We start from the raw sequence: 24,434 nt of genomic DNA on the forward strand, positions 1-24,434 counted from the left end.
GTGAGTCTGGAGACATTAAATAGCAGGTATTCACAAAACTGGGACTCATTTAGTTACATTAATATTAAGGTTGAACACTTTTTAGATTTTGGGCGGCAGGGTTGGGGGTTCTGTTAGTTTAACGAGATGTTGGGGTAGTGTGCATATGGGAAGTGGCCGTCCCCCAGTATGAATTTCAAGGATTCATGCTTTCTGAAACTGTCAAAACTAGACTTTTCTTAAACAGGGTGCCAGTCTTTTACATGTGTTGCTATTTTTGTTTTCTCTGAAACAAAAAAAGAATCTCCAGGGGTTTTTGACACAAAAACACCACTTACTGCCTTCATTGTACCACAGGTTAAAAGAAAACAGCAAAATAAAAACAAATTTGAAAGTTTGGCAGTGCTCAAAGTAGAAAACAAAAATAAATTAGCATAAGGCTTCCTGACTTTACAGTTTGTGTGATACTGCAGATGCGACATCCCACAGTGCAACGCCATGCAGTGCAATGTTCTAAATTCTGCTCAAACTTCTGTGAAGTCAGGAAGTACCCAGGTTATCAGTTAGGAAGATGAAATTCTGTATGGCGGTGGTGTTTACATAAGCTGAGGTGTAACAATCACATAATCTCCCTTGACTATATTCATTTATTTATGATTGTTCCCTATGAAATGTCTTCCATTTTCCCAGCTTCGAGTAATTCAAATAAATGATTGGTGTCTAACTTTTGATTACCAGTGACTTTCACAGCAGCTACCAAACTGTTTTATCCCAATTAGACATTACTGTATTAAACAATGTCCCGATGATAATATGATTAGTGATTCTCACTGCCTGAAACAATCACAGTGATTGCAGTACTGGTGATACCCTCGCAGCTCAATGTGTTCTTCCATTCTTATTTTACTTGATTGCTGCCCAAAATGAAGGATTTTGAAATTGAAATAAAAATAGAACATGCTAGAAATGTACAGGAATTCCACCAGCAGCTGTAAAGAGGAAAGACCTGTTAACGCTTCAAAGGTGCATTGGAACTAGAAACTGGAGCCTTTTAATGGAATTGAACAAAATGAAGCAGTGGATGGGTAAGAGGCAGGAAAAAGGATAACGGGTGGAATGCCCAAATAGATTTTTTTTTAAGGTGAAGAAGGATGAAAAGTGCTGAATAATTTGTGAAGAGCATCTCAGTGAGCTACAAAAACAGTTTTAGAATCATAGAATCATAGAATGATATATCACGGAAGGGGGACATTCATCCCATCGTGTCTATGCTAGCTCTTTTGTAGCTATCCAACGTTCCCCACTCCCCTGCTTTCCCCATAACCCTGTAATGTTTTACCTTCAAGTATTTATCCAATTCTCTTTTTGAATGTTACTGTTGAATCTGCTTCCACCACTCTTTCAGGCAGTGCATACCAGATCACAAAAACTCGTTGTGTAAAAAAATGTTTCCTCATGTCACCTCTGATTCTTTTGCCAAATCACCTTAAATCGATGTCCTCTGGTTACTGACCTTCTGTCACTGAAAACAGTTTCTCTTATTTACTCTATCAAAACTATTCATGATTTTGAACACCTCTATCAAATCTCTTAACCTTCCCTGCTCTAAGGAGAACAATCCCAGCTTCCCCACATATCTGAGGTCCCTCATCCCTGATACCATTCTAGTAATTCTCTTCTACACCCTCTCCAAGGCCTTGACATCCTTCCTAAAGTGTGGTGCCCAGAACTGGGTGCAATACGCCAGCTGAGGATTAACCAGTGATTTATAAAGGCTAGCATAACTGCCTTGCTTTTGTACTCTATACCTCTATTTATAATTCCAAGGACCCATTGCCTTTTTAACAGCCTTCTCAATTTGTCCTGCCATATTCAAAGATTTCTGTACATAAACTCCTAGGTCTCTCTCTTCCTGTACCCCTGTTAAAATTGTACCTTTTAGTTTATATTGTCAATTCTCTTTCTTCCTAACAAAATGAATCGCTTTATTCTTCTCTGTGTTTAATTTAATCTGTCATGTGTCTGCTCATTTTACCCATCTATCCATGTCCTCCTGAAGTCTGCTACTATCCTCCTCACTGTTTGTCCTGGATTATTAACTCTAAAAGGTTCCTCACCACTGACTTTAGGTAGACTAACCTGAAGTTACCTAGTTTATCCCACTCCCCTTTTTTGAACAGAGGTGTAACATTTGTAATCCTCCAGTTCTTGGGCACCACCCCCAAATTTAAGCAAGATTGGAAGATTGTGGCCAGAGCCTCCACAATTTCCACCTTTACTTCCCTCAGCAATCTAGGATGCATCCTATCTGGGTCAAGGGCCTTTTCTACTTTGTGTGCTGCCAGTTTTTTACGTACTACTTCTTTATCTAATTTTATTTCTAATTATCTAACTTCTCTACTCCCTTCTCTTTTGCTGTGACATTGGCAGAATCCTCTTCTTTAGTTAAATCAGATGCAAAGTAATCATTTAGTACCTCAGCAATACCCTCTGCCTCCACAAGAAGATCACCATTTTGGTCCCTAATCATCCCCACGCTTCCTTTGATCATACTTTTACTATTTCTATGTTTATAAAAGACTTCAGTGTTCTCTTTTATGTTACCTGCTAACCTATTCTCATACTCTCTCTTTAGCCATCTTATTTCCTGTTTCAATTCTCCCATGTACTTTATGTATTCAGCTTGGTTCTCCACTACATTATGAATCTGACATTTATTATAAGCTCCTTTTTCTGTTTTATTTTAATCTCTATGTCTTTAGTTATCCAGGGAACTCTAGCATTGGATGCCTTTCCTTTCCCCCCCATGGGAATGTGTCTAATCTATACCCGAACCATGCCCCTTTGAAGGCCTCCCATTACTCATTTACTGTTTTACCTGCCAATCTTTGATTCCAATCCACCAGGGCCTCATCCCTTTTCAACTCATTGAAATTAACCCTTCCCCAGTTGAATATTTTTATGTTTGATTGTTTCTTATCTTTTTCCATAACTATTCTAAACCTAATGATACAAAACCTAATAAACTGCATAAAGCATTATTGGATCCTGCTCTCGTCGACCAAAATTGACCACTATTCCAGAATCATTCTGAAATGTAAAGTTAATCCCCGGCTTCTGTTCTCCACTGTTAACCATCTTTTAAAGGCTTCTCCCCAGTCTCCACCCTCACCTCCGACAATAAGTGTGAGGAGCTCATGGACTTCTTTGTTTCTAAGATTGAGATCATCCGTTTGGCCGCCTCTGACTGTTCCCTTCCTTCCCTTAGCCCACCGGGCAAAACTTCCTCTTAGGATCCCCCCTGCCCTAGCCCTGACCTTACATCTTTCTCCAGTTTCTCTCTGATCTCCCCTCATGACCTTGCCAAGCTCATCCTGTCCTTGAGACCCAGTTCCTGCTCCCTTGACCCTATTCCCAATAAACTGCTGACCACCCAACTTCCTTTGCTGGCTCCCATGTCTCTTCAGGTAATGTCCCTCCTCCCTCAAATCTGCCGTCATCACCCCTCTCCTCAATAAACCGACCCTCAACCTCGCTGTCATTGTAAACTGTCGCCAAATCTCCAACCTCCCTTTCCTCTCCAAAGTCCTTGAACATGTTGTCACCTCCCAAATCCGTGCCCATCATTCCCACAATTCCAAGTTTGAATCCTTCCAATCTGGTTTCCATACCTGCCACAGTACCGAAACAGCTCTCATCAAAGTCACAAATTATATCCTTTGTGACTATGACAAAGGCAAACTATCCTTCCTCGTCCTTCTTGACTTGTTTGCAGCCTTTGACACGGTTGACCACACTATCCTTCTCCAACTCCTCTCCATCGTCGTCCAGCTGGGTGGGACTGCACTTCCTTGGTTCCATTTTTATCTATCTAATGCCAATGAATCTCCTGCAATGGCTTCTCTTCCAGCTCCCACATTGTAACATCTGGTGTCCCCCAAGGATCTATCTTTGTCCCCCTCCTATTTCTACATGTTGCCCCTTGGCGACATCATCCGAAAACATGGCGTCAGTTTCCACATGAACGCTGATGACACCCAGCTGTACCTCACTACCACTTCTCTTGACCCCTCCTTGGTCTCTAAATTGTCAGACTTCTTGTCCGATATCCAGTTCTCGATGAGCAGAAATTTTCTCCAATTGAATATTGGGAAGACCGAAGCCTTTGTTTTCGGTCCCCATCACAAACTCCATTCCCTAGCCACTGGCTTCATCCCTCTTCCTAACTTCTGCCTGAGGTCTGAGGCTATATAAATACAAGTTGTTGTTGTTGTTGAACCAGACTGTTCATATTTGATCCTGAAATTAACTTTCAATCACATATCTGCAGCATAACTGAGACCCCCTATTTCCACCTCCGTAGCATTGCCCATCTCTGCCCTTGCCTCAGCTCAACTGCTGCTGAAGCTTTCATCCATTGATGGTTGTGCTTTCTATTGCCTTTGTTATCTCTAGACTTGACTATTCCAATGCACTCCTGGCTCCAATGCAATGCCTCCCACATTCTACCCTGCGTAAACTAGAGGTGATCCAAAACTGGGCTGCCCGTGTCCTAACTTGTACCAAATCCCATTCATCCATCACCCCTGTGCTCGCTGACCTACATTGGCTCCTGATTAAGTAACAACTCAATTTAAACATTCTCATCCTTGTTTTCAAATCCCTCCATGGCCTCGCCCTTCCCTATCTCTGTGATCTCCTCCAGCTCCACAACCCCCCGAGATGTCTGTGATCCTCTAATTCTGCCCTCCTGAGCATCCCTGATTATAATCACTCAATCATTGATAGCTGTGCTTTCTGTTGCCTAGGCCCTAAGCTCTGGAATTCCCTGTTAAAACCTCTCTGCCTCTCTACCTCACTTTCCTCCTTCAAGACGCTCCTTAAAACCTATCTCTTTAACCAAGCTTTTGGTCACCTGTCCTAAATTCTCCTTATGTGGCTCGGTGTCAAATTTTTAAATCTCATAATACTCCTGTGAAGTGCCTTGGGATGTTTCACTATGTTAAAGGTACTATATAAATACAAGTTGTTGTTGTTGTGATCCCGCATAGAAACACGCTCCACTTGCCCCACTTCATTACACAGAACTAGATTTAGCACTGCTTCCTTCCTCGTTGGGCTGTATATTATACTGATTAAGAAAGTTCTCTGTACACAGTTTAGGAATTCCTCTCCCCTCTCCTTTGCCCTTCATATTGTTGTTTTCCCAGTCCATATTATGATAATTGAAGTCCCCCACTATTGCTAGTCTATTGTTCTTGTATCTTCCTGAAATGTGCCTGCAAATTTTCTCCTTTATCTCCTTCCCACTACTTGGTGGCCTATATGTTGATAGGGTGAGAAGAAGTAAGGTGGAAGGTTGTTCGTGTCGAGCATAAACACTGGCATACACCCGTTGAGCCAAATGGCCTGTTTCTGTGCTGTAAAATTCTACATAATTCAAGTGATTTAAACATTCATCTGCAATTATCATTGACAGTAATTTCTGGTCTGTGTTACTATTTTATCTCTGTGAAAAATACTTATTTTCTTGCACATGAAATAAAAAAACTATTCACACTACAATCATTAAAAAACTGCACAAAAACATGATTTGTAGAATCAGGATTGCATTTTGTACTCTCAGACTGACTGCCTCCAGTCTGCGATTTGCTATCTATTGTACTCTTGATGATTATTAATGTCACTCTTCAGTTTTCCCCTTGGATGTTGACCGCTCATCCCTGATTAACATATAATAACAAAGGAATCTCCACGGTGAGCGTGTGAACAACTGAAAACCGCTTTCAAATTTACAGAACATAGCTGGTTTCGACAACCCACACACAAACAGGCTAACTATCTGTATCATATGGTCACGGCGGGCTGCTGGTGCTTGTAAAGGCTCGTGACCCGATGCATCCTTGAAAGGCAAAGCAGCTCACGGCCCCTTGACCCTTCCTGGCTGAAGAAAACATTCTTCAATGACATCTTCTGTTCTAATGGGACCCAGGATTTTTTTCTACAGTTAGGTAATTGATCTCTTCTGGAATTGATTACCTTTCCCTCCTTACAGTTTCAAAAGACCTCAGCAGAATTTAAATAATCTTTCAGCTGGTCAAAGTTCCACTGGGACCTTTAAGAGCAGAATAAATAGCACTCCCAAAGTAACCCAGGAAAGCCAATGGATATGCCCCTTGACATGGTGGGGGCGGGGGCAGTGGGGGGGTGGTGGCTGGCAGGGAGGGTCGGGTTTATGTGGTGGAACAAAGTAATGTTTGTTTGATTAATCAGCCTTCAGTTCTATTATCCAACCAGTTTTGTTGATTTGACAACGTTCAATCCCACCAACAACAACAGCAAATTGCATTTAGATATAGCATTTAACAACTCAATTTAACTCCCAACAGGAGTGATAATCAAGCTGAATTTGACAATAAGCCACATAAGCAGATATTAGGACAGGTGACCAAAGGTTTGGTCAATTCGTTAGTTTTTAAGCAGCCTCTTAAAGGAGGTGAGAGAGATGGAGAGATTTAGGCAGGGAATTCCACAGCTTAGGGCTTAGGTAGCTGAAGACACGACCGCCAGTAATGGAACAAAGAAAATTGGGGATATGCAAGAGGCCAGAATTGGAAGAATGCAGAGATCTCAGTGGGTCATAGGGCTTCAGGAGGTTACAGAGATTGGAAGGGGCAAAGGATTTGAAAACAAAGATGAAAATTTTAAAATTGAAGCCTTGCCGGACCAGGAGCTGATATAGATCAGCAAGCACAGGAATGATAAATGAACCGAAATTGGTGCAAGTTAGGCTACAGGTAACAGAGTTTTAGATAAGCTCAAGTTTATGCAAGGTGCAAGGTGGGAAGCCAGCCTGGAGATCATTGGAATAGTCAAGTCTGGAGGTAACAAAGACATGGATTAGCGTTTCAGCAACAGATTACCTGTACCTGAAGGGGGCCAAGACGGGTGATGTTCCAGAGGTGGAAGTAGGCGGACATGGTGATGGAGAGCGGTGATGGGGTTGCAAGCTCAACTCAGGGTCAAAAAGGCACCACGTTGAGTACACCCTCAGACAGTAGTCAGGGAGAGGGATGGAATCGATGGCTAGTAAATGGAGTTTGTGACGGGGACCGAAGAAAATGGGCTGGATTTTGCGTGGGGTCAGTGGGCGCGATCGGTGGTGGGTCGGGTGGAAAAATGTTTTTTTGCCATGTGCCTTTCCCCAATGTCAGGTCTGCCAGTGCTGAGCAGACCCAGCATGAAACGGTGGGGATGTAATTAAAATCATTCGTGGCTTATTTAAAGCCACTTATCAATGGTTTTATCCCAGCTTTTTGGATTTGAAAGGTCGCCCACTGGTTTCCCGCTGTGCCTGGACCTCGCCTGTGAAGCTGAGGTGGGAGATCAGTGGGCATTGAATCAGCTGATGAGTTGACAGCTTCAAATGTTAAGTTAAAGCTCTCAGCTGATTGAGAAATGTTGCCTTATCGACTAGCTTCTCTAAACTGCATTTCCACTACAGATTCAGGATGCTGCAAGTCTTTACACAAGTCTCCACCCAGTTTGACTTCATTACCTTTCCCACCATTGACAGATCGCTCTGTCATCTCTAATTCACCTGCCATCTATTCCATCATCATGAGTGCCGCTGAAACTCTCTCACCTTGGTCCTGAGAATCTGACCACGATCAGCCCCAAAAGCAGCACCACTAGGCACACCAACATCACCAGGCAAACCAGCAGCACTAACAACAACACCAAACTTCTCTGCAATCAACTGATGCTTCACAGGATGCAGGGCATCAGCAGCCGACCACATTTCTGCCGAGGAGGCCAGGGATGGCCTCACCATGGCCAAATTTACTTCATTTGACTCTGTACACTCTGGCTGCCACATGATGCGCCAGGTTGGCACCACCCCACACCAGCTCCAGAAAGCATCCCAGCAATGCCCAAGCCATTCCTTTCATACTCATCACCATTGTGTGGGGTACCATTATATCTCACCATTCACTACAACTCACTAAGCCACTTCCAAAGGTGCACACATATCTATCTAAGTACGCAAAGTGTTGAAAATAAAGGTTTCAATGTTTGATACCATATTAACAGAAACTTGACATGAATATTGCATAAAATACCCAAGTGCCTACCCTTGTCTGTTGTTTGTTGTTATGATTGGACTAAGATGAGGATGAGTGTGAGGGGTGGCTAGTGCGATGGAGATGTGATGATGAAGAGACAGAGGGATGGGTAGAGTTGCAAGGTAACTTGGTGTGAGTAAGGATGTGCAGTGCAGGGAAGGCAGAGCGATGGGGATGTGATGAGAGGCACAGCAGGATGAGGTTGAGTGTGGCTTTGTACTAAGGTTTCATATTAATGAGATCATTGAATCATTTGTGGCACTGCACCCAGGTCCTCCTGATTACATCCCTGCTTGTGTCCTCCTCTGCAATGTGCAACCAGGCTGTGTTGATCTCCTGGGGAGGTCTCTTCCCGCCCATGGGAAGTGAAGAGGACCTCCCTGTATGCTGTGACACTCTCCATAAACATATAGAGGGAATCCTGGGAGAGTCTGGGTGTAACCCTGCACCTCTGTGCAGTGATTGTCAATATTTACAGCACCTTAGTGCTGTAGATCACTGACAGCACAAATCTCAAAAGAAATTTGGCCATGGTCCTATTCAGGAAAACGACTGATGATGTGTCATGAAATGATGTCACCAGCCCCGCTTTCTCTAATTGACCGGGAAACGGGTTGGGCAGGCTTAACAAGCCCAATCAAGGGAAATTCATATCAGAGGCTGGAATGGAGACAGCAGTGGGGTCGGAACCCACCACTGACATCACCCACCACGGACCTGCCGATGTTAGTAAAATCCAGCGCAATTGCTTCAGTCTTTCCAATATTTAATTGGAGTAAATTTCTGCTCATCCAAAACTGGTTGTCGGACAAGCACTGTGACAAATCAAAGGCAGTGGAGGGGTCGAGAGAGGTGATGGTAAGGTAGAGCTGGGTGTCGTCAACATACTTGGAACCTGACATTGTGTTCTCAAATGATGTTGCCGATGGGCAGTGTGTAGATGAGAAACGTGAGAGTACTAGGATAGAATCCAGTTCTAAGAAGCTGAGGTTTTTTTGTAAAATGCTAACCAGCTGGCACATGCCATTTTCCTATCCTTTCACTTTTTTGGACCCAATGACCTGAATTGGACCAATTCCAACTGTAACCAATCAGTGCTGCATTATAAGCAGTTCAGAACTTTCACACCCATCCCAAAAACGTAATGAAGACCAAGGACCCAAAACTCTATGGGGGCTGTTCCATTGTCGATGAGTGATGGAGCTGAATTAGTTGCCTTTTAAGGGCGAAAAGGGAAGAATTGCAGGATAGCTTAGGAAGCCCCCCAATTTGCCTCCCTCGTGTAAGGGATGGCCAGCAGATCCATCCACAACTTCTTCCCTGGAAAATGGTCAACATCATTCCCATTCAGACATATAAAATACAGCCATAATAGAGAGTAGCTTTTCATCCTTTCTATCTGGACTAGATCTGGATGGCATTGCCTGAAACGACAGTGGAAACAGATTCGATAGTATCTTTCAAAAGGGAATTGGATCTCTACTTAAAAAGGAAACATTTTCAAGGCTATGGGGAAAGAGCATGGGAGTAGGACTAATTGGAAGCTCTTTTGTAGCTCTGGCACAGTCACAATGGGCCGTGTTACTCCTTCTGTGATGTATAATTCTTTGATTTAATGTTGGTTCTGGAGCAGACTGCACTGTTGTATCCATTCCTTGCAATTACATTTTTACAGCCTTTCTTTAATTGCTCTCATTCCAAATTTATTTTGTCGACAATAGTTACATATGTTCTTTGTTCTGAAATGGGCAGTGAGTTTATAGCCCGAGCAGATTATACATAAACTACCGCACTTCTGAATGGAATTTTATCCACAGGAACAAACAGGATATAATCTTGTCATCTTCACTGTTCTGTTGATAAGGTGGTATTACGAGGAAGGTAGTAACTGATAGCAAAGTTGACACAGACAACTTTGTGTATATAAACCTTGCATCAAATTCCATGAGCCAACCTATAGATTATTTTATTAAAGTGCTGAGGTTTGTATTACATTCTATTGTCAAGGACAGTCTCACCATGGAGCAAAAGAGAAAAGCAATTAATCTTGAGAATGTAGTGGCTTTGAGAAATGACTCAAAAAATCCATTTGAATATGTTTATAAGAAGGGATGATGCACATGACTGGATTAGGTATTGATTTTCAACTTAGGCAGTCACTTATGCTCTTAGGGACCCAATATTTCGGCAGTACTTGTTACATTCCTTAATATGCTTAACAAAAAAATAATGTAAAGACTGACCCCTTTTTGAAGATTCAGTTGTGAGACAGTGGTAAGAATGTTTATGCAAGAAAATCTCCAATTTTTAGTTTGGTGAAATCTAATATTAAAAAAAATTACAGCTGGAAATTTGCTTTTTTTTGATGATTTAAAATAGAAATTGATACATAGAATAATAAAATCTCTCTTTGCTGAAATATTTTTTTCTCCAGACTCATTATGAATGCAGTAGATTCAGAAAGCTGTTTTTCTAGAATTTCAAAGGCAGTTGAGTTTTTGGATGTTATTGATGTCTTAAAACTGGTCACGGTGGCTTACAGAAACAAAAAAGCAAGCTTGCTTTGCTATTAAAACAGAAAATACTGGAAACATGCAGCAGGTCAGGCAGCATCTGTGGAGAGAGGAAGGTCGGGTTCACGTTTCAGGTCGATGAACTTTCGTCAGAACTGGGACTTCCTTTGCTTTTGTTTTCTCTCATTACTGTTTTATTTCACATTTGCCTTTCTTCCCTCAGCATTTTTGTCTGCAGCTATGTACCTCAACACCATTGAGGTGCACACCTCTAGGTTCAGACTGGCCCTTTTGGTTCCTCCTGTTGCCACAGTTGCCCATGGAGGGCTGCAGCTGAGAACTGGCAAAACTCATTGCTGGACTATTTGGAAAAAAAAGAAAGACTTGCATTTATATAGCACCTTTCATGACCTCAGGACATCTAAAAACATTTTACAGCCAATGAAGTACTTTTGGAGTGTAGTCACCGTTCTAATGTGGTAATGACCAGATCATTGTTTTTTTTAGTTATGTTGATTGAGTGATAAATATTGGCCAGGACACCAGGGATAACTCCACTGCTCTTCTTCAAAATAGTGCCTGGGGATCTTTTACATCCACCTGAGAGATCAGACGGGGCCTCAGTTTAACATCTAACCGGCATCTCCAACAGTGCAGCACTCCCTCTGTACCGACTGTCCTGCAGTGTAAATTAGAGTAAAATCTGGGATTTGAACTCAGGTTAGTGTCCAAGTTTTCTACCACTGGAACCACTGAATTTTGGACCTTTTAGGACAGCCAAAATAACATTGTGGGAGCCAAACATCTTACCTATTGAAGGAATCCTGGAACAACTGTGGAATCTCTGAAATAGATACAGAATATGCTGGAAATACTCAGCAGGTCAGATAGCATCTATGGAGAGAGAAACAGAGTTAACGTTTGAGGTCAATGACCTTTCGTCAGAACTGGAAAAAGTTAGAGATATAACAGGTATTAAGCAGGTGTAGAGGTAGGGAAACTGGGGAAGGGAAGAAAGAACACAAGGGAAGGTCTGATAGGGTGGAAGGCAGGAAAGATTAAATGACAAAAGGGAGGATCGTGCAAGTCTAGAAGAAGTTTAAATGGGATGGCAGAAATATCAGCATCTGCCATGTGAAAAAATAGGGACAGAGGTAATGGTCTGAAATTGTTGAACTCGATGTTGAGTTCAGAAGACTGTAAAGTGCCTTATCGAAAAATGAGGTGCTGTTTCTCGAGTTTACGTTGAGCTTCATTGAAACACTGTAAGAGGCCAAGGTCAGAGTGATCAGAGTAGGAGTGGAGAAGAGAATTAAATTGACAGGCAACCGGAAGCTCGGGGTCATGCTTATGGACTGAATGGAGCTGTTCTGCAAAGTGGTCACCCAATCTGCATTTGGTGTGAGCAGCGAATGCAGTATACTAAATTGCAAGAAGTACAAGTAAATCGCTGTTTTATCTGGAAGGAGTGTTTGGGGCCCTGGACAGTGGGAAGGGAGGAGGTATAAGGGCAGCTGTTGCATCTCCAATGCTTGCATGGGAAGGTGCGGTGGGAAGGGGAAGGTGTGTTAGGGGTGTAGAGGGATTGGACATCCAAAGTGAAAAATATGTTATACAGCTCCAACTAGTGGACTACTGATGTAATGCTACTACTAATGTATAAACAATAAAAGGTCAAATGGCAAAGTCACATGATGACAGTTTCTGTTAAGGAGCCATGTTGCAGAGTGTGCTTTTGTTAATGGTCTCTGTAAAGATATCACAAAGGAGAAGTCCAATTCCTCTCGACCTCTATACCCCACCAGGACAGCTTGAGGGCATTCCGCTTCTTCCTTGAACAGAGTCCCAACCAGTCCCCATCCACCACCAATCTTCTCCGCCTGGTGAACTTGTTGTCACACTGAACAATTCGCCTTTGACTCCACTCACTTCCTCGAAATTATAGATGTTGCTATGGGAACCCGCATGGGTCCTAGCTATGCCTTCCTTTTTGTGGGATATGTTCCAGTCCTACTCCGGTCCCCTCCCTCACCTCTTTTTTCAGTACATTGATGACTGTATCAGTGCTGCTCCTGCTCTCGTCCTGAACTAGAAAATGTTATTCACTTTGCTTCCAATATCCACCCTCCTCTTACCTTCACATGGTCCATCTCCGACTCTTCCCTTCCCTTCCTCAACTTCTCTGTCATCATTCCTGGGGATAGAATATTGACAAACATCCATTATTTGCCCACTGACTCGCAGAACTATCTGGACTACAATTCCTCCCACCCCACTTCCTGTGAGGACTCTATTCCATTCACCCAGTTTCTCCATCTGTGTAGCTTCTGTTCTGACGATGCCACTGACCAGACTAGAGGTTCTGATATGTCTTCCTTTTTCTTCAACCGAGGATTCCCCTCTACCGTGGTTAACATGGCCTGTGACCATATCCATTCCTAACCATGTCCATTACGTTTCCTGCACTTCTGCTCTCACCCCTTCCCCTCTCTCCAAGAAGCATTTGTTCTCACCTTTCACCCCACCAGCCTTCACATTCAATGGATCATCCTGCGCCATTTATGCCATCTCCAGCGTGTTCCCACAACCAAACACATCTTCTCCTTCCCTCCCTTTTCAGCATTCAGAAGGGACCGTTCCTTCCGAGATACCGTGGTCCATTCCTCAATCACTCCCAACACCCCCTCCCCTTCTCACAGCACCTTCCTGTGCAAGGCAGGAAATGCAACATCTATTTTTTCACATGGCAGCAGTTGATGTTTATGCCATTGCCATTTACACATCTTCTAGACTTACCTTTTGATCCTTTACTTGTCCCATTACCATCTCCTTTTGCTTTGTACCATCATCCCTTTTGTCAGCGGTGACAGGATCGGACCAAGTCAGCATGGATTTATGAAAGGGAAATCATGCTTGACGAATCTTCTGGAATTTTTTGAGGATGTAACTAGCAGAGTGGACAAGGGAGAACCAGTGGATGAGTGTATTTGGACTTTCAGATGGCTTTTGACAAGATCCCGCACAAGAGATTGTTGTGCAAAATCAAAGCACATGGTATTGAGGGTAATATACTGACATGGATAGGGAACTGGTTGGCAGACAGGAAGCAGAGAGTCGGGATAAACGGGTCCTTTTCAGAATGGCAGGCAGTGACTAGTGGAGTGCACTTTATAATATACATTAACGATTTGGATGAAGGAATAGAGTGTAATATCTCTAAGTTTGCAGATGACACTAAACTGGGTGGCGGTGTGAGCTGTGAGGAGGACGCTAAGAGGCTGCAGGATGATTTGGACCGGTTAGGTGAGTGGGCAAATGCATGGCAGATGCAGTATAATGTGGATAAATGTGAGGTTATCCATTTTGGGGGCAAAAACACGAAGGCAGAATATTATCTGAATGGCGGCAGACCAGGAAAAGGGGAGGTGCAATGAGACCTGGGTGTCATGGTTCATCAGTCACTGTAAGTGGGCACGCAGGTACAGCAGGCGGTAAAGAAGGCAAATGGTATGTTGGCCTTCATAGCTAGGGGATTTGAATATAGAAGCAGGGAGGTCTTACTGCAGTTGTACAGGGCCTTAGTGAGGCCTCACCTGGAATATTGTGTTCAGTTTTGGTCTCCTAGTCTGAGGAAGGACGTTCTTGCTATTGAGGGACTGCAGTGAAGGTTCACCAGACTGATTCCAGGGATGGCTGGGCTGTCATATGAGGAGAGACTGGATCAACTGGGCCTTTATTCACTGGTGTTTAGAAGGATGAGAGGGGATCTCATAGAAACATATAAGATTCTGACGGGACTGGACAGGTTAGATGTGGGAAGAATGTTCCCGATGTTGAGGAAGTCCAGAACCAGGGTACATAGTCTTAGGATAAGAGGTAGGCCATTTAGGACTGAGATGAGGAGAAACTTCTTCACTCAGAGAGTTGTTAACCTGTGGAATTCCCTGCTGCAGAGAGTTGTTGATGCCAGATCATTGGATATATTCAAGAGGGAGTTAGATATGGCCCTTATGGTTAAGGGGATCAAGGGGTATGGAGAGAAAACAGGAAAGGGGTATTGAAGTAATGATCAGCCTTGATCTTATTGAATGTCGGTGCAGGCTCGAAGGGAAGAATGGCCTACTCCTGTACCTATTTTCTATGTTTCTATTTTTCGATGTCATTTAATCTTTCCTGCCTTCCACCCTATCACAGACCTTCCCTTTTGTTCTTGCCTCCCTCTCCCCTTTCCCTGCCTCTACACCTGCTTAAAGCCTGTTACATCTCGAACTTTTTAAAGTCCTGACGAAAGATCATCGATCTGAAGTATTAGCTCTGTTTCCCTCTCCACAGATGCTGCCTGACCTGCTGAGTATTTCCAAGATTTTCTGTTTCTATTTCAGATTTCCAACATCCACAGTATTTTGATTTTGTGAGGATTTCTCTGATTCTGTTCCAGTACTTCTGTTTTACCAAAAATCACATTTGCTGTAATGTAAAAAAGTATGCTGTATTTTTAAAGCTATAATTAGAATTAAAAACTTAAAAGGGTAATATATCATTATTATGCACCATTATATTTGATATTAATAAGTAAAGTAACTTGCCATGTCTGAGACACAGTGATCTAATTAGGTGTGTAATAATCCATTGAACTAATCTTGTGCATCGAGTTTGTTGTTTTAAATTATTATTGAATAGTCCATATTTAATTAATAATGTTACTTACCATTGTAGCTAACAGGGAAGAAAATATGTCAGCTAATTAATTCTTACTCTGTAGCAGCTACAGTGAATTCAGTACTCAATTTTTGCATCTCAACTCATACACTATGGGCTAGATTTTACACTTTTTTTGCATGCATAATGCCCACTTAATTTCCATTTTACCACTGAAATGAGGTATAACGCCCAACTATCGCCCATTTAGCCACAAAATGGAAACTGATGCCCATTTATCGGACACTTATCGCCGAGCATTACTTTCCCCATGTACGAAATGCTGGGAAAAAATAATACCGCCTCTTTTTTTGGACGGAATCATCAGAATGGACGAAATCAACGGCCATAATATCGGCAAGTGTTACTTTCACTACCTTGCACACATCTCACTCACAATATCGCTCCTCCAAAAAAACGCCGGGAAAAAGTGAAACTAACCGGAACTACTCACAGCGGTATGGACGCCATGTTCTACATCACATGTCGCTTCATTTAAAAGGCTGCTCTGTTTCAACCTCGGGGGAGTTCGGATGTAGTCTGGAGGTCTTTGGAGGTGATGTGAACATCTGAAGAAACATCTTTATCATACTATGGACAATTGGAATTTAATAGGTGTCTTCGTCGGGACATTCATTCTTTGTGACCAATCGGTGGAAAACAGATAGCTATTCGAATGGGGCCTGTTCTTTCTCACCCTCTCTTGATGACCACGCACATGCTGCAAACCCGAGATGGCAGAAGGTACATTCGTCAGCATCATGTGCCCAATGTAAGATGTGACAGACTGATGAGGAGTGTTTTACTCATAATAAATGGTCAGACTGAGTACTGTGTGTAATGAGCAAGTGTGACCTTAACTCCTTTATTAACGTTCCAGAGTGCAGGTAGCTCGTGGGTGGCCTGCTTATATACTGTGCTCCCAAGGGATGTTGGGATCCCTTGAGACTCCAACAGGTGGGCCCTCTGGTGGTCAGGTGTAATGCAAGTTACAAACGGTTAAATACATAGCATCACTCCCCCGTGAAGTCAACAGGACACTTATTTACTCCCTTGTCGATCGTCTCAGTACAAATGCTGATGTGGGTGGGCTGCTCAGTTCTTCACTGGGCTGTTGGGCAGCCGGTCTTGCCGGGCTGCTGGGGATGATGAGTTCAGTTTCGTGATCAACTATGATGTCAGTTGCCACTTGTGTGTGTTCGAAGGTCAAAGTTGGTGGTTTCCTCTTCGGGTTGTTCGTAGCTGTTGGTGAACCGCAATTTGATTTGGTCCAAATGTTTTCTGTGCATTTGTCCATTGGTCAGTTTGACCTGAAACACCCTACTCCCCTCTTCGGCTGTGACCATGCCAGCGAGCCATTTGGGACCATGTCCATAATTGAGCACAAACACAGGATCATTGATCCCAATATCGCGTGACAAATTTGCGCAGTCATGGTACATACTTTGTTGATGCCGCTTGCCCTCCACGTGTTCATGGAGATCAGGGTGGACAAGAGAGAGACTTGTTTTAAGCGCCTTTTCATGAGCAGCTCAGCTGGGAGAATCCCGGTGAGTGAGTGGGGTCTGGTGCGGTAGCTGAGCAGCACTCGGGACAACCGGATCTGCAGGGAGCCTTCCGACACATGTTTCAAGTTTTGCTTGATGGTCTGAACTGCCCATTCTGCCTGGCCATTGGATGCGGGCTTGAACGGGGCAGATGTGACATGTTTAATCCTGTTGCGGGTCATGAATTCCTTGAATTCAGCACTGGTGAACATAAGAACATAAGAACATAAGAACATAAGAACATAAGAACATAAGAACATAAGAACATAAGAATTAGGAACAGGAGTAGGCCAGTTAGCCCCTCGAGTCTGCTCCGCCATTCAACAAGATCATGGCTGATCTGGCCGTGGACTCAGCTCCACTTACCCGCCCGCTCCCCATAACCCTTAATTCCCTTATTGGTTAAAAATCTATCGATCTGTGATTTGAATATATTCAATGAGCTAGCCTCAACTGCTTCCTTGGGCAGAGAATTCCACAGATTCACAACCCTCTGGGAGAAGAAATTCCTTCTCAACTCAGTTTTAAATTGTCTCCCCCATATCTTGACGCTGTGCCCCCTAGTTCTAGTCTCCCCGACCAGTGGAAACAACCTCTCTGCCTCTATCTTGTCTATCCCTTTCATTATTTTAAATGTTTCTATAAGACCACCCCTCATCCTTCTGAACTCCAACGAGTAAAGACCCAGTCTACTCAATCTATCATCACAACCCATTGTTGCTGACTAGAACATCAGGCAAGCCATGCATGGCAAACATGGCTCGTAGGCTTTCAATGGTGGCCATGGATGTGCTTGCAGACATTATTGCACATTCAATCCATTTTGAGTAAGCAGCCACGACAACCAAAAACATTTTGCCTCGGAATGGGCCCGCATAGTCGACATGGATCCTCAACCACGGTTTGGATGGCCACGACCACAAACTTAGCGGTGCACTGGCGCACACATGACTCTAAATCTCATTCGATGCCAGACCATCACAAGTGAGATCTGGCTATGGCTTTCATCATTACGATGCCTGGGTGGGTGTTGTGCAGTTCACAAATAAATGTGTCTCTGCCTTTCTTGGGCAAGACCATGCGATTGCCCACAAAAGACAGTCCGCCTGCAAGGACAACTTGTCTTTGCGTCTGTGCAATGGCTTAATCACTCCCTGCCTCTCCACTGGGACACTGGACCAGCTCCTATGGAGGACACAGTTTTTTTACCAAGGGCAGTAAAGGATCCTGGCTGGTCCAGGTCCTGATCTGGCAGGCTGTAACGGGGGACTTCTCATTCTCAAATGCCTCTATGAACATGAGCATGTCCGCTGGCTGTGCCATTTCCATCCCGGTGGTGGGCAGTGGTAGCCGACTGAGAGCATCTGCGCAGTTCTCTGTGCCCGGTCTGTGGCGATTAAATAGTTGTATGCCGACAGCATGAGCGCCCATCTTTGAATGCGGGCAGAGGCATTGGTATTAATCCCTTTGCTCTCAGAGAATAGCGATATGAGTGGCTTGTGGTCAGTTTCAAGCTCAAACTTGAGGCCAAATAAGTACTGGTGCATTTTTATTTACTCCATAAATGCACGCCAGAGCATTTTCAACCATGCTGTAGGCCCTTTCGGCCTTGGACAAACTCCTGGATGCATACGCAACCGGTTGCAAAATCCCCGAATCATTAGTCGGTTGTAACACACACCCGACCCTGTCTGACGATGCATCGTAAGCTAACACCAATTGTTTACATGGATTATACAGGACAAGCAGTTTGTTAGAACACAATAAATTTCTGGCTTTCTTAAAGGCAGCCTCTTGTGAAATCCCCCATACCCAGTCGTCTCCCTTGCGCAGTAGCGCATGTAGGTGTTCCAGCAAGGTGCTTAACCTAGGTAGGAAATTATTGAAATAGTTAAGGAGTGCCAGGAACTCCTAAGCAGGCTCTCCATGTTCCGCTGGAAGATCGCTGCGGCCGACCGAATCCCGAACGGGCACCAGTTGTAGATAAACAGACCTTTGTGCGTGTTGATGCAGGTGAGGCCTTTCGAAGACACCTCCAGCTCCTGCGTCATGTAGGCCGAGGTCAGGTCCAGCTTGGTGAATGTCTTCCCTCCAGCCACGGTCGCAAATAGATCGTCTGTCTTGGGTAGTGGGTACTAGTCCTGCAGCGAAAAACGGTTAATCGTTACTTTATAGTCACCACAAATTCTAACCGTACCGTCCTCCTTGAGTACCGGGACAATTGGATGGCCCAGTCATTGAATTCCACCGGCACGATGATGCCTTCACGTTGCAGACTGTCCAGCTCAATTTCCTCCTTTTCACACATCATGTACGGTACTGCCCGAGCCTTGTGGTGGATGGGTCACATACCGAGAACCAAATGGATCTGCACTTCCACCCCCCCGAGAAGCTGCCAATGCCTGGCTCGAATAACAATGGGAACTTGCTTAGAACCTGGGTACATGAGGCATCCTCGACGGTCGAAAGCGCTTGGATGTCGTCCCAGTTCCAGCGGATTTTCCCCAGCCAGCTTCTGCCAAACAATGTGGGGCCATCCCCTGGCACAATCCACAGTGGGAGTTCGTATACTGCTCCATCATAGGAGACTTTGACTTACGCACTGCCAATTACAGGGATTAGTTCCTTGGTGTAAGTCCTTAGTTTAGTGTGAATGAAACTGAGCTTGGCCCTGTGTGCCTTCTTTCCCCACAGCCTGTCGAAGGTCTTTTTACTCATTATGGACTGACTTGCTCTCGTGTCCAGCTCCATAGATACTGGAATGCCACTCAGTTCAATTTTCAACATTATTGATGGGCATTTCGTCGTGAACGTGTGTTCCCAGGACACTTCTACCTCCTCCGTACGAGTTTCCAACTCAGTCTGATCTACTGTGGATCGATGGTTTGCAGGGTTTGCAGCTCGCCTGCACATTCGTTGGAGGTGTCCAATTGTTCTGCAACCATTGCGTGCATAGTGCTTAAAGTGGCATTGATGGGGCCGATGATCACCTCCGCAGCACCAACAGGGTGTTAACTGCCTCGCATTAACAGATGATGGCAGACTCTGGGTCAATTGAGGTCGGGCCACAGCAGCCAGCGTGTACGTTCTGCCGTGTACATTTCTGCTCAAAAACGACGTTACTGTATGCATAGTACTGGCCGCAAATTCTTTGTTCTGCGAAATCTGCTTGGTGTTGTTGCTGGTGGACATAAATGCCTGGGCTATCGTTATGGCTTTACTCAGATTCGGAGTTTCTACAGTCAACAGTTTGCTAAGGATTGTCTTATGTCCGATGCCCAGTACAAAAAACTCTCTGAGCATTTGTTCCAGGAATCCCTCAAACCCACAATGTCCTGTGAGGTGCCTTGGTTCAGCGACGTAGCTCACCACTTCCTGGCCCTCCGATCGTTGACACGTATAAAACCGATATCTCACCATCAAAACGCTTTCCTTAGGATTTAGGTGCTCCCGGACCAGCGTTCACAATTCTTCGTGGGATTCCTCTGCTGGTTTTGCCGGGTCCAGGAGATTCTTCATGAGACCATAGGTTGTTGCCCCACAGACAGTTAGGAGGATCACCCTTCGTTTGGTCGCATTCTCGTCCCCTTCCAGCTCATTGACCACGAAGTATTGGTCGAGTCTCTCCACGAAGGCCTCCCAATCGTCCCCTTCTGAGAATTTCTCCAGGATGCCGACTCTTCTTTGCATTTTCGCGCAGTTGTTCGTTACCTCATCGCCAATTGTCATACTCATAATAAATGGTGAGACTGAGGACTGTGTGTAATGAGCAAGTGTGACCTTACCTTCTTTATTAAGGTTCCAGAGTGCAGGTACCTCGTGGGTGGCCTGCTTATATCATGTGCTCCCAAGGGATACTGGGATCCCTTGGGACTCCAACAGGTGGGCCCTCTGGCGGTCAGGTGTAATGCAAGTTACAAAGGGTTAAGTACATAACAAGGAGGACCAGATGTTACACCCTCCTGCAAGTACAGGGAGAAGCAGCCTTACCTCAACTTGCCCGACACCATCTGCCTTCGGAGACTGCGCTTCCACAAAGAGGATATCAGTGAGATATGCCAGCTCATAAACGAGATCTGCAGCCTGCCAGCACCATCATGACTGCATTGTCCGTCGAGGTCAAAGTCACCGCGGCACTGTCATTCTACGCGTCGGGTTCCTTTTCAGGCTTCAGCTGGTGACATTTGTGGTATGTCTCAGCATGCCACAAATTGCTGCATTAGACAGGTCACTGAAGCCCTGTACGCATGCAGGATGGACTTTATCAGCTTCCCTATGACCAGGGAGGCTCAGACTGAGAGGGCTCTAGGATTCTACTGAATTGCAAATTTCCCCAAGGTGTAGGAAACAATAGACTGTATGCACATCGCGATGCGGGCACCTTTTCAGGATGCAGAGGTTTTCAGGAACCGCAAGGGATTCCACTCCCTGAATGTGCAACTCATTGTCGACCACCAGCAAATTATTATGGCAGTGAATGTTAAATTTCCAGGCAGCATCCATGATGCTCACATCCTGCGTGAGAGCACTGTTTCTGACTTGTTTAACAATCAGCCACAAGGTCAATGCTGGATGCTTGGTAACAAGGATATGGCCTTGACACCTGGCTGATGACCCCCCTGCGTGACACTCACACCGAAGCCGAGAAGCGATACAACAAGAGCCACAGAGCTACTCACAATATTGTGGAGAAAACCTTTGGAGTGCTTAAGCAGCACTTTAGATGCCTGGACCACTCAAGAGGCGAGCTTCAATACCTGAGCAGGTAGCTCAATTCGTCGTGGTGTGTTCCATGCTGCACAACTTGGCTATCAGGAGGGGACAAGAATTGCCAAAAGGGTGTGACGGTCCACCTCAGGAGAGAGAGGAAGAGGAGGACAAGGAGGTGGACGCTGACTTTGGGCTACACAATCAGGCTGACACTGAAGCCATGCCCCCGCCCCCCCCCCCCCTGTAAACTGCATGAAAGGGCCCATGATGGCATCATAGCTGCAAGACTCTTAACGTCAAGAGCTCATAAATGAGCGCTTTGCCTGAAAGAATGTTAGTGGTATTTACAAGGCTGACACACTGCTGGGTGTGCAGATCATACATCAATGGTGGGCATCACCTTGGTGACAGTTAAAGTTTAATTTGATTGAAGTTAAGTGTAATTATATCCTTTGATGTTAAGGAATCACCAGCGTGTAACGGTGCAGCTATCTGAGCCAATGCGCAATAAGGTTATGTTAAATAAAAAAAATTTAAACCGAACATTTGTCTGAAATCATCAGTATTTCTGTAAAAACCAACCCTTCCCTCCCCGCGCTTCTCATCCCCACTTCTACCCCTTCCCCTTCCCCTCCTGACTCCAAGCTGCCTGGCCGAGGAGCTCCTCAGGTGTTGCTTCATTGGAGGGACGCTGGATGACGGCCGAACTGCTGCTTGGATGGATACAGGAGAGGATGGTCCCGAGGTGGGAACGTGCTCCGAAGCAAGATGTTGCTGCTGGCTCTCATGTGTGGTTGGCAATGGGGATGCGGCACCTTGGGGTGCAGTGCCGCGCTCCAAGACCACTGGGATCCCTCTGCCACCAGTGTTCCTGGCTAACAGCTGCAGGGCTCCTGCATCCCTTCCATGTTATATATTATTTGTTGGACAAAAACTCGGCAACAACTATGTTCTGGGTGCTTACTAGGCTGTTGGTGAATCTCCCTTGTGCCTCCCACAACAGGCAAACAAGCACACACCACACTCACATATGTTTTCAGTCCCTCTCTGCTTCCTTTCTCTCTGTCTCCTCTTCTGCGCATGTAATGATGACCCCTGACCTCCTGAATCGCGGGAAACGAGCGTTGCCATGCCGTTGCTAAGGACGGCGACACTTTACGGCAGAAGGTCAGAGAGATTTAAAGCTAACGCCCATTTCAGATCGCTTGTGGTAACGCCCAATTTTTTTAATGGAGACTAGGGGCTTTGAGAATGGGCGACAAGCCAGCGATCTGAAAACCTATTTTTACCGCCCACGCCGTAAATACTGCCTATTTTTGGGCGATCTGCACAAAAGTGTAAAATCTAGCCCTATGTAACTAAATGTCCACCAAATGTTACAATAATAATTTACTGCAGTAAGAGCAATTCCTTTTATTGCTACAATATTAATGTAATACTCAATATATAGATTATATATATTTGTAAATTACTAAATGAAGATGTTCACTGCACCGAGTTCTGTGGCAAATAAAAAGCTAAATACTTCAAATACTGGAAATCTGAAACAAAACCAAACAAACTGGTAACAGCAGGTCAGTCAGAATCTACAGAGAGAAGACAATCAATATTTCAGGTTTGTATTCTTCAGAACTGAAAAATAAGAGACAAACAAGCATATTAATGGCAATTTCTGACTCTATTAATATGCTTGCTTCAACTGTCTGTTCTTTCCACAGATGCATACTGAACTAGTATGTGTTTTCCAGACCTCCTGTCACATTGCTCACAGTAAGTCAGATAATGGACGGCTTTATAAAGAGCCTTACACCATGCAATGCACAGTGTATTATTCAGATACTAAAGTGGTTCCATGTATAATATATCCTGTTCCTATAAGGTTATATAGTTCATTAGAGGATAATTATTTTCTGTAGATTGGGAACTGCTTGCAAATCTATGGATTCTCCTGAAAGTCAGATGATAACAGGAGGAAATGATGGAACAATGTCAGGCTTGTCTCGGTGGTAGCACTTTTACGGCTGAGTCAGAAGGAAACTTGATAAGATAATCTAGGCTAACACTTCAGCGGGGGCTGGAGAGAGAGAGAGAGAGAGAGAGCCTGGGGGGGGGGGGGGGCGGGAGAGAGAGCGTCCAGAGGGGAGAGAGACAGGGGGAGAAAGAGTGCTTGGCGGGGGGGAAGAGGGAGAGCTAGGGGGGAGGGGGGAGAGAGAGAGCCTGGAGGGGAGAGAGCCTGGGTGAGTGAGAGAGCTTGTGGCGGTGGGGCAGGGGGGGTGCAGAGAGAGCTGAGGGGGGGAGGAGAGAGAGCTTGGGGGGGGAGAGAGAGAGAGAGAGAGCTTGGCGGGGATGAGAGAGAGCTTGGGGGGGATGAGAGAGCTTGTGGGGGTGGGAAGAGAGAGAGAGAGAGAGAGAGAGCTTGGGGGGCTGGAGAGAGAGAGAGCTTGGGGAAAGAGAGAGCTTGGGTTGGGGGAGAACTTGGAGGGACGAGAAAGAGCTTGGTGGGGAGTGAGACTGGGGGAGAGGGAGATTTTAGCGGGGCATAGAGAGCTTTTGGGGGGAGAGGGAGAGTGAGCTTGGGGCGGGGGGAGAGAGAGCTTGGGGAGGGAGAGAGACATGGGGGTGTAGAGAGAGATGGGGGGGAAAAGAGTATCGGGGTGAGGGATCGGAGGGAAGTGAGGTTCTTCCAATCCAGAAGTCACAACACTGTCATGATTCACTTCACACCCAATAAACCTGTTAACAATCTGCAAATAATGCCCATCTGTGGCGGGGGGAGGGGAGGCAGCACTTCTGCTGGGGTAAGGGACTTCGGCTGGCACTTGGTGGCTTCTGGGAGATCCATCCTCTGTGGTTCCTGGAAG

The sequence above is a fragment of the Pristiophorus japonicus genome, chromosome 10 (assembly GCF_044704955.1).
Source record: "Pristiophorus japonicus isolate sPriJap1 chromosome 10, sPriJap1.hap1, whole genome shotgun sequence".
Classification (NCBI taxonomy): domain Eukaryota; kingdom Metazoa; phylum Chordata; class Chondrichthyes; family Pristiophoridae; genus Pristiophorus; species Pristiophorus japonicus.